Source organism: Ambystoma mexicanum, chromosome 2p (assembly GCF_040938575.1).
Source record: "Ambystoma mexicanum isolate Mex_15411 chromosome 2p, UKY_AmexF1_1, whole genome shotgun sequence".
Classification (NCBI taxonomy): domain Eukaryota; kingdom Metazoa; phylum Chordata; class Amphibia; order Caudata; family Ambystomatidae; genus Ambystoma; species Ambystoma mexicanum.
Genome location: NC_090923.1, coordinates 918,020,068 through 918,033,961, shown reverse-complemented (window position 1 = coordinate 918,033,961; position 13,894 = coordinate 918,020,068). Strand labels below are relative to the sequence as shown.

At 42.9% G+C, this 13,894-nt stretch overlaps 1 protein-coding gene across 1 annotated transcript in view; it reads left to right on the top strand.

Annotated features, from left to right (window-relative positions):
- LOC138566905 (bone morphogenetic protein 2-like) overlaps nt 1–13,894 on the top strand; it is a 163,120-nt gene that overhangs the window by 80,593 nt on the left and 68,633 nt on the right. The window lies entirely within an intron of this gene.

Here is a 13,894-nt window from a genome sequence, read left to right as displayed (position 1 = left end):
GGCATCCCCATTCCCATTGAGCCCTATGGGGCTGAAATGGGAATGGGGAATATTTTTTTCCCGCGCCCTTGAATGGGTAATTACTGGGTCCTCCGGGGTTGCAATACCCTGGTAATTGCCCATTCAAGAGCACCGAAAAAAAAACCAACTCCAGCGGCAGGCGTGCCTGTATTACAGGCACGGCTACTGCCAGGGTCGTAATGAGGCCCACTGTCTCAGGCACCAATGAAAAAGTGACACGCAGTTGTAAATGGATAGTCATTCACAGACTGTTTGAATAGTACCCAAGGGGGTGCTTTGTGTTAAAATGTAAGTACATTGTGATATTTATAGAATATTTATTCAGCAACAATGGTCAATATTACTAACTGCATAGTGAAGTAAATCATCAAACTGGCCCAAATTGGCCAAAAACATTTTGACTGGCCCACACTAGCATTTTGTATTTTTGGTACAGGCATTGCTCTATAGGCCAGTCCGAGCCTGGCAGCTCATCCATAATGGTGAGGAGCCAGCCCAGTGAAACAATAAGCCTTCCCTCAGCTGCTTTTTCCAGCTGAAGGAGTGCTCCTGGGCTGGCCGAACTGTCAAAGGGAAACCCTATTTCCCTTTGAAACCCTATTTTCCTTTGACAGTTCAGTTCATTCCCCAGCAGCAACATGCTCACTGAGCTATGCAAGACTGGGGTGTTTTGCTTTGCCAGCATTGCATAGCTCATTGGAAATGCTGGCTGGGGTACTGCATGTCTGTATGTGCGGGGGGAGCTCCTGCGCCTCCTCGCACATACGGACAGAGCAGCCTGGAACAGGGCGTTTCAGCACCCGCATGCAGGCCAATGCAGAAAGTACGTTCATGTTCATTTATTCTATTGAAACGTGTATGGATGCTTGCGTTATGTGTGAGTGTATGGTGATGGATGCTCGTGTGAATGACAGCGTGATTGCTGTATAAATGTGTGTGTGTTTGTTTGTTTTGGTCCGTTGAGCTGATTTTGGCAAGTGGTGGATAGAGGGGGAAAGGAGGGTTGTACAACAAAGGCATACCTAAATGCCCTGGTTGCACAATCCCCCTACCCAGCTGCCAAAATCAACTCTCCTTCTGAGGCGCTGTGGAGCCCAGGGGACAGGGATGGTATTTTTTTACTGGATTTCTATCATGGATGTCTAGTCAAAAATACCATGATTTCCCCCTTGGCAACCCAGCGCCTTGCATACACACATACCCATGTTGATTGGGTTAGGCCTAGTGGGGCTCAGGGGACAGGGATAGTATATTTTTGCTGGACATCTATCATGGATGTTCAGTAAAACATGCCATGCCTGCCCCCTGGCCCCCCCAGCAGCAATTACAAACTGTTTGGATAGTTACCCATTTTTAAATAAAAGAATTCTCTACAATGCAACATTTTAACCCATTATTTTATAAAAAATTTCACGGGGGAAATCCCCTGAACCCCTCTTGATTGTTTCAGATTCCCTCACTGCACTCGGTCGCAATGGCATTTTTGGGGGAAATAGTTATGCCCCTCCACTTAAAAAATGTACCATCCGCCACTGGCTCTCGGACTGTGTTGGGAACGGGATGGGGGAGCACAGGGACTGTGGTAGGAGCAGGAAGGGCGGAAACCATGGTATAGTGGTGGGAGCAGGGTGGGGAGAGCCCAGGTGTGATGGTGTGGGAAGAGCCCAGGGACTGGGTAGGAGTGGGATGAGGGAGCACAGCCACTGTGATGGGAGCAGATGGGGGAGCCCAGGGACTATACTGGGAGTAGGGTGCAGCGACGGTGCGCAATACATACTGTCCATTTGGCATTTTTTTGGGGTCCAGCCTGCCCAAATTTTGCTCAGGGGGGCGCGCAGGCCAAAAAATGTTGAAGACCACTGGCCTAGTGGATTTACAATGTGAGGCAACTTCTTTGATTGGCATGCTCGTCAGAGTCTCATATACAAAACAATCCAGTGTGCTCGTGTATGGACATCACCCATTTCACAGCTATCTCTATAAAAAAAAATAACACCAACGCAGAGGGGCGGGGCAGAGAGGGGCCGAACAATTTATTGTTTGTTCAGGGGGGCCCTGGCATAAAAAGTTTGAAGACAACTGGTCTAAAAGCACACAATCTTTTTAAGGAATTACAAAATGAGATGCCAACATTAATTAAAACAGGATTACGAATCTTAAAATAAAAAACTGTTATTTGTATTTGTGTTTATTGAATTTTATATAGCACTTTAAGCCAAAGCGCTTTACATGAAACAACAGGAAATACATTACAAGCAAGATAATGCAAATCATGAATCAAGTAACTGAGAACAATATACAGAACAACTTACCATGAGACCGTAAGAAAAACATGTGAAGAACAGTTCAGTTGTCAGAAAACAGTAGAGAACTGTCAGGTTGGTGATTGGAGTAGGTGGGAGTTTAAAGAAGTTCTCAAGAGGAGTATGAGGTGATGGAGCGGATAGGGAGAGGGAGAGAGTTCCAGTGAAATAGTATGTATGCATACTACTTAAAGTGCATGAACAAGATCGGATACCGTGCTAATAATGATTCATTCCACCTAAACCTTGCACACTTTGAGAAGTCGGGAAACATATCAAAATAATCAGAGTAAATTGCCAACGTCACTTAAAACACCATTTTCAAAGTAGTTAAGAGAAACACTGTATAGTAGTGATGCTCAAAGTACAGGTGCAAAAAATGTTTAATGGGGAAGTGCGCACAAACATTTTATTGTGTGTCAAAGTTCATGCAACATCACTTTCTGCTACATCATAAGTGTTAAATGTCACGTAACATTTTTGGTATCGAAGGTCACATGGCATTACTTCCTGATGTGGTTTCAACAACACTCTTACCATAACAGGGGCCGATGTGCCCAAAATAGTTGGCACCGTGTTTCCTGTGTTGGCCTTTGCAGACTGCAGAAATGAATAACAGCTTATACCTCATTTATGACTATCTTAGATCTTAAAGTAAATGCAGAATAATCAGTGGTCATGGAATGCCAAACCGGCAAAGACTGAGTGATACTTCTCCCAATGAAGACTAAAAATTTGAAAATTCCGGTGGTTAAGGAATTCAATTATTTAGGAATACAGTTTGCGTCTAAAATAATCCGGCACGCCCCATATCACAAAACAGATACATCAGTTTAAACAAGCACTGGGTGGGGTAACCAGGTTCATGCACATGTCCAAATGAAAATCTATTGATTTGCTTAAAAAGTCTATAGTGTCAAAGCTGGAGCTGTAGCGAAATTCAGGTCCTCTCTATGGGGTTTTGTGAAGGCTCCTGATCTTCAAGTAGCTGAAAAGGGTTTTAGGACTCCCCTGATCAGCATCAAAGTATGGTACTCATTTAGAGCTGTGATTGACTTTCATAGAAGATGAACTAGTAATTCGACCAACTTTACAGTCGATCATAAAAGTGCTACCGAATGCATTTGAGATCCCCTGGTTCAATCATGTTTATACAAAATGAACCGTCATTAATGCACAGATTATTTGAAGGAAATCTCTATTATGGAAAGCGGTACAGCCACTGGGCCTCATTACGACCCTGGCGTTAAGGGTTTAACGGCGCCGTAAAAGGTGTCGGCGCCGTTAAACCCTTAACGCCTGATTACGAGGTCCCTTTGCGGGACCCGACCTTAACGGCTGGTTTTACCAGTCGTTAAAGTAAGGTGCCGCAAAGGGACCTTGGTGCTAAGTACGGTGCTGCAATTTGCGGCACCGTACTTAGCGCCTTCCCCATTCCCATTGAGCCCTATGGGGCAAAAATGGGAATGGGGAAGGGCCCATGGTGAATGGGGAATTACCGCCCGCCAACCTTGGAATGGGGCGGTAATTCCACCATTCACCATGGCGGACCCCGGCATGGACCATGGTGCTAATAGCACCATGGTTTAGCGCTGGGGTCGTAATGAGGCCCACTGTGTTAATAAAATAGGCTCAGGTCCCTGTGGAAGTCAAACAGAGAGTCCAGCGAATTAGAAAAACCTTTAACTGGCATCATGTCATACTCTCTTCAGGAGGCATATAAAGCTACCTGTTGTGGGCAAATGAGCCGAACCAAAGGACACCAATAATGAGGGCAAGATTTAATTGTCTTCCATTAAGAGCGAAGACCTCACGCTGGTCAGCTCAGGCAGACGATATGATTTGGCAATTATGCACTGCTACAGTTGAAGATCTTACTAATTGCTTATTACTATGCTCAGCGTACATTTCTATCAGGAGCTACACCTTCATACCTCTTTTAAGGGAGACAGGTTTCACCCAATGTAGACCCACCTTACTGTATTTATTGTGGGCAGATTCTCCTAAAATGGGCTGGACTCTTCTGATGTAGTTGAAGCAAGCATGGCACAGGCGGAATCAACTCCTTGCACCTTAAAGGGGAACTGTGCTCAAAAATGTTATTGTCCTGAGCTTTCGGGCATGTGTTTTTAAGCATTCTATTCTAATGTTTTTGTTATATAGCGCCAGCTAACCCACAGGCCTCAGAGCGCTCAAACAGGACAAGACAATATAAAACAGAAAAGGGGAAGGCATCAGAGATCCAAGTTAGCAGAAGTCAGCAGACAGGTAGGATGAATGGGCTACATGCCACCTCCATCAAATATGAGAGTTTTAAGAGCTTTCCTAAATTGAGCCAGAGATGGCAGCTGTCTGATGAACACAGGGAGACTATTCAAAATTCTCAGCCCCCAGGCGTGAAAGCTCTGGTCACCAAAAGTCTTCAACGTGAAGCGATGTTGTCCGAGGAGATCCTTATTGTCAGATCGTAAGGTATGTCTAGATGGTTAGTTCACAATCCGTGCTCGGAGATAGGTTGGAGCAGTGCCGGTAAGGCACTTGTAGACCAAGCATAAGGCTTTAAAATGAATCATTTCCCGCACTGGCAAGCAATGCAATTTCCTCTGGGCATGAGAAACATGTTCTCTGCGTCCCAGACCACAAACGGCGCATACAGCTCCATTTTGTATTATCTGTAGTCTTTTCAAGTTGGCTGTTGACGTACCAACTAAAAGACCATTACAATAGTCAATATTTGAATTAATGGTAGCTGTCGCTATCATAGCTCTGTTATCTTCTGAAAGGTAGGGTTGAATTTGTCGCAGAAGATGGGTAATGTAGATACAGCTGGCACTAATATTAGCCACTTGTTTTGCAAAAGTGAGGTTACTGTCGAAAAAATTAGGTTACTGTGTGAAGGACACACCCAGAGTCTTAAATTAACTAGAAACATGGATGATGGTTCCCCCCACCAAAAATGTTTCATATCATGGTTGAAGGGCTTTCAGATTAGCTGGGCTAATGATAATCAAGATCTGTCTTTTTATCGTTGAGTGCCAGAAAATTATCCTGCATCCAGGTTTTTATAGCATCGTACACCCTAGTAACCAGGAGTGAGTCTGCCTCATAAGAACCTGTGAGTTCTAGGACGATCTGGGTGTCGTCCGCACAATTTGCAAATTTGACACCCAGACCGTCCAGAACATCAAAACACAGCTTTGAATAGAGATTGTAAAGCAGGGGGGATGTACTGGATCCCTGAGGGACTCCGCAATTAAGGACTGATTCCTCTGACTTAAAAACCCCATGAACAACCCTTGTTCTCCTGGGGCCTAGAAAGGATCGAAACCAGTTGGCCGCTGATCTTGAGCAGCCTCCCACCTCCATTAGCCTGTCTGCCATCCTGTCATGATTGACAAGATCAAAAGCGGCAGACAACATTGCCACTTTTCCTTTTTCAACTATGCCAGTTAACATACTGTTAGCATACTGTGATCAATCGTAAACATTTTTCCTATACATCTTACCTTAGTTTTCCTCACTTTTACAAATGCGAAAACAACGGCTTGGGCACGACCATCTTGTGCTAATCTTAACCGTTAAGCCACTGCATTAACTTCAAGGGCGCTCGTGGCAAGAATACAGATCGCCCGCCCCTGAAGCTGACATCACTATTCGAATCGATATGCTCCACCTATTTTCATGACATTAGTGGGCAGCGTAGCCAAACACGCCCAGTCATCACCCACGCCATAACGTCAGTTAACACAGAACCCGGAAAATCAACACACACATCCTCTCACAGTGTGTCTGAAATCGGATTTGCAAACAATAATTTTAAAGAAAACATAATTAATCTGCAATGTAGCAAGTACTTTAATTTATTGAAGAACGCTCCCAAAACCACATTATCATGATCTGCTAATTGCAATCAACAACCAATTGTTGTGTGTCCTTGGGTCATGACGCACATGGTGTCCTTTCGGGAGAAGATGCGGTTTCGACGCACCTTCGATCGCAACATTTTAGCATCAGCATCTTGCTACACCGTAAACGATGACAGGTTGCTCCTTGCCGCTGGTAACGCCAAAGGGCATATCAGTCCCTGTCTGTCGTCCCACATGACGGCAATGCTAAAAGATCCATTTAGGCATATCTGCCATTGTTGATTGAAGAATCCATCCCACGGTAGCTGGAAACTATGGCATTCGCACAACGGTACAATAAATCTGTGTAGATAAGAGAATAAAAATATATTTTAGTAGCCGTTCTTTATTCAAATGTATCCATTTACCGTGCTATTCTTCACCGGATGAAACCTAATAATGAACACAAACCACACATAATGAACAAAAACAGACAACATGGGGGAGTATTTGAGACTACGATGTGCATGAAAGGTTAGCGCTTTGAAGTAGGTATAGCTCCAAATGGGATGGAGAAACTGACGGATAAAGGGAACAACAGACAGATGGCATTATAATGGAACTGGGAATATTATCTAACGAAAAGCAAACCAAGTTCCCTCGGAAAATGTTCAGCGCCCGGCACATCCACCCAACACCTACTTTAAGGTGCACAATAATGAAACGTTGATAGCACACCTGGATATTCCATAGGACAAAGTGGTTTAGATATCACTAGTCTGCATACAGGTTGTGGTTGCGGGTCATCGACGAATAATCGTCACAACATGCTCCAACTAACAACCCATAACAATGTCAGTAAGCAATTCCGGCCAAAAAATAAAACCTTTACTCACTCCTCTTTAAACTATACACAAATAGCAATTATTAGCAGACTTATAAACGTCCGCTCTGAACAACAGTTTGCATAAATTGAAGCTAAATGTTCCAATGTCCACTTTCAATATAGTAAATGTCATCATTTTTGTGGGTATTCAACACCTTCTGTCCTTCTAGCCTAGCGATTGTTCACTTTCGTTCAAGGTCAAATAACAATAGAAGTTTGTTTTCAGCCTGTATGCGTGGTAGGTTTCTATTTTGTGAAAGAATGCCACAATAATAAAACAGACAGGACAAGACGCGTAGTGTGAACAAATTAATTTCTTCCATTCCCACAAGCATCAGCCCACGAACTGACCTTCACTCCAATGAGAGATGAGTCCAGCCGACCCATGAGGCATTCGAAATACGACTGAAAAAAAAACGAATTGTTGGCTGGCATCCACCAATACCACGCGATCATGAATACTGACTTACCGATCACTAGAGTGGGTTATGACCCTATATGTGATGTCATTCATGACGCTGTGGCCTTTCAATAGGCAAAATCATTAATTCTGGAGTCTCAACCTTCTCGAAGAGCAGACACCTTGATGAATTTTCTTTTAATTTCAGTAAAATGTAACCTTGATAAACCCTGCAAGCTATCTCTTGGCTTCTTTCCCAAGAGGGTTGTATTCCTTATGTTGTGAACGTAACAGAGGACAGCCTTCAATTGCATGCCGCCCTCTATAATCCATGCATATCCGTTCAGACTATCTATCCCACCTGAGGCAGCCCAGTCTACGTTCAAGCGAGACAGGTGAAATTGCGTGCCCATACCAAGTCAGTTGCATTCATGATACGACTAGGCCTTGTGCCAATCGGCCGTGTGAGTGCACAGGATAAGCGAGGAAGAGCGTTAGACAATTTTTCGGAGTCATTCCCTAACTTTCTAATGCAACCCTGAGACGTGGGTAGCCTTGTGCTCAACATTGCAGTAGTGCGTGTAAGTACACAATCGCAACGGTGGAGTAAAAAGCAAGTCTTTTTGGCAAGGCCATAGCAAGTCAGGAAGGTGCCAGAGGCGATGAAGAATTGTTTCCCACTAGTCAAGTAGGATGTGCCCTTGGCGGCAGATCAGTTTTCAAAAGGTGAGAATACCTGGTGAGCGTAGGCTAACCCAGCCAGCATCGAATTCCTTTAGTAGACCCTATCCATTGCACCGTGACGCTCAGCAAAAAATCACATAGTGTAATAAACTAGACAATACATTTTTCCGATCTTCTGATACTCATACAATATGCACGGTATAAACCTATAAATTGTAATCTGTATAACAGTCAGTCTAGGGGAGTTGGACATTGGCGTGTAATATTCAATTACAGTTGTTTTTCGGTTCAAAGAGTAGGGGAAGCAATTACTTCAACTTAGTTTTGGATAACCGTTGCACTCAAGGCAAGTAAAACTGATAATACAAGCCACTGAAAGGCCAGTGTAACCTAAGATTCCTTTTGTGTCTGTCTAAAACAGACCATGCAAACCAAAACCCAGTGTTACGCTGTATGAGTGACCCAAATGTATGGCAGGCTGAATCTGCATAGGCCAACAGCATGCCAGGGGAAGCAAAACCCAGTTATACAATTATTCTTACCGGAATAATAAAATCAAAACAACAACATTATTTTTGTGGAAGAGGCACAACCAATTCATGGGCGAGCAAAATAACCTTATATATACTTTCGAGAATAGCATAACATTTCAAAGGTAACTAAACTTTCACCAAAAGGGATCAGAGGATACTGTCTACCCTTCGTGAGCTGTAGTTCTATCAAGGTTAGCCATGGAACGTTAAAAGTGGTGCACCGAGGGCAACCTAGCAATAACACGCACTTATTGCCAAAAAGTTGCTAAAGAGGATACATTTGAAAAGACCACTTGGACGCTATGGTGAGCTATGTAGAGACTATCAAAAGACTAAAATACTCTGTGAGTGTGTAAAAAAGGTGCCCACTCGCCATGTTGTTTGAAAAAATAATACACCACTAAAGCAAAATGTTCTGGAAGCTATGGGGTTGATACAGGTCAGGCAATTGATCATTGCTATGAAAATCTTACCCACCATAGGCAATCAACGCCAGTGGCATGCACTGCATGTGTGGGTGTGGTTTGGGTCTAGCAAATGGTTTGACAGACACCAAGCCTCAGTGTACCTTTGACTGATGGCAAACATCAATTTGCCTATCATCATTTCAGCAACCCAAATGGGCAGTGCAGCACGGATGTGCTACGGCAATTCTCTTCTGAAATATATCACCAATAGCAACCACAGACATGTGTCTTATCGATCGAGGACAGGTAATATAAACGAAGGGAAGGTAAAAGATATACATTAATTAATCATACATCCGATTAAATCTGCATAACTAAATACATTTTAATACTTTTTATAGCATTGAAATTGAGTGTAATAGCATTTGATTGTTTATGTACAATGTCCAAACATTAGGGAACATATCGAAAATGTTAATGTGAGCAGATTATGAAGACGGCTACAAATCATTTAAATCTGGAAGTCACCTTTTCAACAAGTTCCACTTTAGGTGGGCAGGGCTCGTTTGCAATTCTTTGTGGCATTGTATTTGTCCTAGGAACAAAATCAGGATTGATTCCATGAGTATGCATGGACAACACATTCAATGTCAAATCTTTCACAAATTCAAATTCCATTTTCTCGTTTATTGGCTTAGCCACCCATTGTTTGCCTCATTTTGTAAAGACCATGAGGTAACGAAGCATCCCGAAGTTTCCTGCAGTTTTTGCTTGTTCCCTCCAAACGTTCTTGGTGTGTGCAAGTACAGCTAGTCTTGTTCTGGGCTCCATACCGTCTATGCCAAAATGCAACTTTTTGGGCCTGTATGTTAGGCACGTATTAGGGAAAACCTCCACATCTCCAGTATGACAGAATACTGTGAGTCCCTTCAGGTCTCTTGAAAGTGTTTTATCATACACAATCTTCTCAAGTGCTTTGTGTGGAGGGGAACATGGCACCAACCACCACTTCTTGCCTTCCTGCTCCTTTCGATAAAGGTCCATGTGCACATTTGTGAAAATGTTGGTTTTCTGTCCATGAGTGTACGTTGGAACAATGGTGCATCAATGAACGCCATTTTTCAAGTCGAGTTTCTACAGATCCATCACAAGTTTTGGAGCTCCACCAAGGATTGTTGCTGACAGACTGACACCACTTTAAAATATTTTCCGAATGCTTTTTTTACCAGCAGCTGTCATTTTTTTATTGACTGATTTGGCAACGTGCCATACATCAAATTGATGGTGAATATGTGGAAACTGCTCTTGCATGGCCTTGGCTATTGAAAGGGGCCTGTCAGTGGCTATCGGGCCTATTTGCATTCCCCTGGATTGAAGATGTTGGACGGATTTGATGAAACCATGTTTCTACATGGCCACAGAAGATGTACATTCGGACACATGCACGATCGCTGAACTCACCATTTGTTCACTTTTTATGTCTTGAAAGTGGTTTGTGCAGTACTTAGCTGAAAATCTGGGCTGTCACACTGCCCGTTGCCATCTAGCCAGAAACATTTGCCAGAGAATGTCTTTCAATTGGCATCTGTTCAATTTTCGGTGCTTGACTAAAAGCGGGGAATAAGAATTCCCTTTGATATTTGTAGTACTGGGTTTTAGCAAGGAACTCAACTCCCACAAATTGACAGAAACTGGAAATCTTACAGAAAGTCGACCCACTGAAAAGTAAAGCTGCTTGATGAGTCGTGCTGCAGCACTTTGCCCGGCATCGGTTGAGCGGACCATGAAAATGTACTATGGAGCTGGACACGGCTGGCTTGGATTTTCAGGTTAGTGCCTTGTAATACACAAGACACATTCACCAATGGCTCCCCACATATGTTCCCCCTCAATGTATGGACACATTTCAGCATCTGTACAATCTCTAGCATGCAGCTGTCAAATACGATGTATTTTTGCTCCTTTAATAGCCAATCGTCCAGCATGATTATGTTTTGTGACACGACTGTGGTGGACAAATCGCCCACACTAGGAAAACTGAAGTCGAGATGTTTAGCAAGTTCCTCTGTCAATTGCGTTGAAGCTTCAGTCTCTGTTAGTTCAGGTTGTGATATTTGCACATGAATTGGAGAAACAGGTAACTTCGAATGTTTCTTGAATAGAACATTTTTAGTGGGTGTAGATTGTGTCAAGGGGTCTGCGAGGAATTGCAATGCATCTTCATTGTATTCAGTTTCATCTTGTCAAGTTGTCACATTGTAGCAATAGTCCATGGACACTTTGCACGGTTCGCTGGTGACATTCCATTCAGTTTCCGGCCACTTGGCATAAGCATCATGAGTCTGCTTATTGACTGGACCACGATGTGCCCCATATAGTAGTTGCTTCATTGTGAAATCTGTTTGGCAAGCAACATCTTTGTTTTCATTTGTTGTCTGGGTCTTTATACTTCTCTTCCTTTTGGGCCTCTAAGAGATGTGTAGAAAAACATGCTCAATTTATAGCACACATACAGTAGATACCAGTTTAAAAACAAAAAAATTATATGAATAAAATATCAGCCCTTCTTTTCTTGATTTTCTTTGAAACCGTGGGCTTCTCTTTTCCCACCGCAGCATGAAGCTGAAAAACTGCGTTTTTATATGGTTTAAATCAAGCACATTTCAGTTCCATGCAAACAAACATATGTACATATCTACAAACAGAACCAACTTCATTGACTTGAAAACATTACAACATAAAAATGGATTCCAAATGCAATGTGATGTCCAATTCTATTCAATATTAGGTTATGTTCACCTCTGGTCCATGTGCACCCTCTTCTAATTCCACAGCTTGTGTACATTCCTTGAATAGAATATTCATTTAAAAAAAACAATGTCAATCGTACTGGAAATTAAAATCTTTCATCACACAGAGCACTTACACACAAAGTAGTATTAAATGATTGAGAACCGTATACTATAAGGTTTGCTGTCGCAACACTAATAGAACGTTCGTATGAACATACCCTTGCAAACAGTGTACGTCATTTAGTCATAATATACATTTCAGATTTCACCTGATAACCTTCCGAAATGACACATATACTTGATTTGAGATCACTGTGCAAAACATATAGATTTTAATGTCGCCCTCAAAGGTTTTTTCATTTATTCTGCATTACAGAGCAAGTGTAACGTTAGAACCAAAATCATAAAAGTTTGAACCAGTGCACGGTTACATGCATTTCAGTCTCAAATAATATCCTTTGTAGGATTTATTAGCTGTCATGTCCCGTGGGCACAGATGGTCCTTATGGCAGCGCTGGAGGTGGATTGGGTTGATCACTCTTGGCTCTACCAAAATGGCGCTGTGCAGAAGAAGCAGTGTTCCAGCTTCCAGAAGAGCTTCTCGTGGGCTAGCTCCACCCCTGTTTTCAAGGAACACTTATCTGGCAGCAGAGACAGAGCAGCTTTGCGTTGCTACGCTTCCCTTGGCTACAATCCGTGAGTTTCATCCTGGGGCACTTTCAGCATGACTTTCTACTCTCTCCCTATCTCTGTTCTGTGTTAATTATATCTATCTTTCCTTTTATTATTAGCAGCGACCTTGCCGCCTGTGACGGCTTCAACACCATTGCTTGCCCTCAGTCAATCTTCCACGTGTACGTAGGAAATTGTTGTAGGCAGTTGGGGGAACTGTATCTCATCACTCTTACCTGCTAATGTATGAAATCCATATTCCGCTTTGTACATACAGTGGTCCGCGATCGACGCCATTCGGTTCCCACAGCAACCGCTCTCGCGTTCTGCAGACCCGGAAGTCTGCGAACACTCAGCTGTCAGCACAGCCGCGCCACGAAACACAGCCTTCGTAGATACCAGTAGGGAAACGCTTGTATTATTTGCACACACCATAGGTTTTCTTTCTTTTGGGCTAATCTTCTTACTGTGTCTTCTTTACCCAAAGCCTATTCCAGCCTTTCAGTGGCTTCCTCTCCATGCAGGATGACTTCATTCTGCAAACACATCTCCCTTACTTGCTGCACTACTGGTAAACGAGATTCCTATCACTCCTGACATCAAGCTTATATCCTAGTCCTAAATCCTAACACTTAAACAAACAGATTCTGAAGGATTGCACAATACAAACTCCCAGCACTGAGGTTACAGCTCTCCCTAAACAACGGTCCTCCAGCAGAAGAACCACCAGAGGGCAACGTCTAATCTCCACCAACGACAGAGTTTTATTCCCCAGAGGGTTTCCCTGGAAACCCAATTCCTTCTTGCTAGTAGCCTCTGCAAGCGGCAGTGGGCGACCATGGAAATTCTTCTATCATCTCCAACGGTAGCTTCTGATCCAGGTAGGTGGCTTCCTTTCATACATGAGACTTATACGTGGGAATTCAAAGCTGGTACAGACTAGCATAACACTATCATTCTTGCAAGGGAACTGTAATTACACATACCTCAAACTCAGGACGAGTTGCAAAGGAAGAAGTGATTGTAGTCGAAGTTCCAGCATCCTCCTATAAAACAGTACTTGTTTTAGTACAGACGAAAACAGCAAAATGGAAGTGAGACAATGAGATGCAGACAATGGTACATATAGACAGACACCCATACATGCCACTTAGTGTAAATAACCGTTCGCATACATAAACCATTTCATTTTATTTGAAATTCTCAGCATAACATATTCTCGTAAAGGACAAGTACAATAACATTATTTTATAGGTGAGTGATAATGATGTTGACTCCGGTAAAGTAATTGATGCAGAATCTTGCACCTTCATTTTCAGTGCATTGTCATAAAGTGGTTCAAGGGAAAATT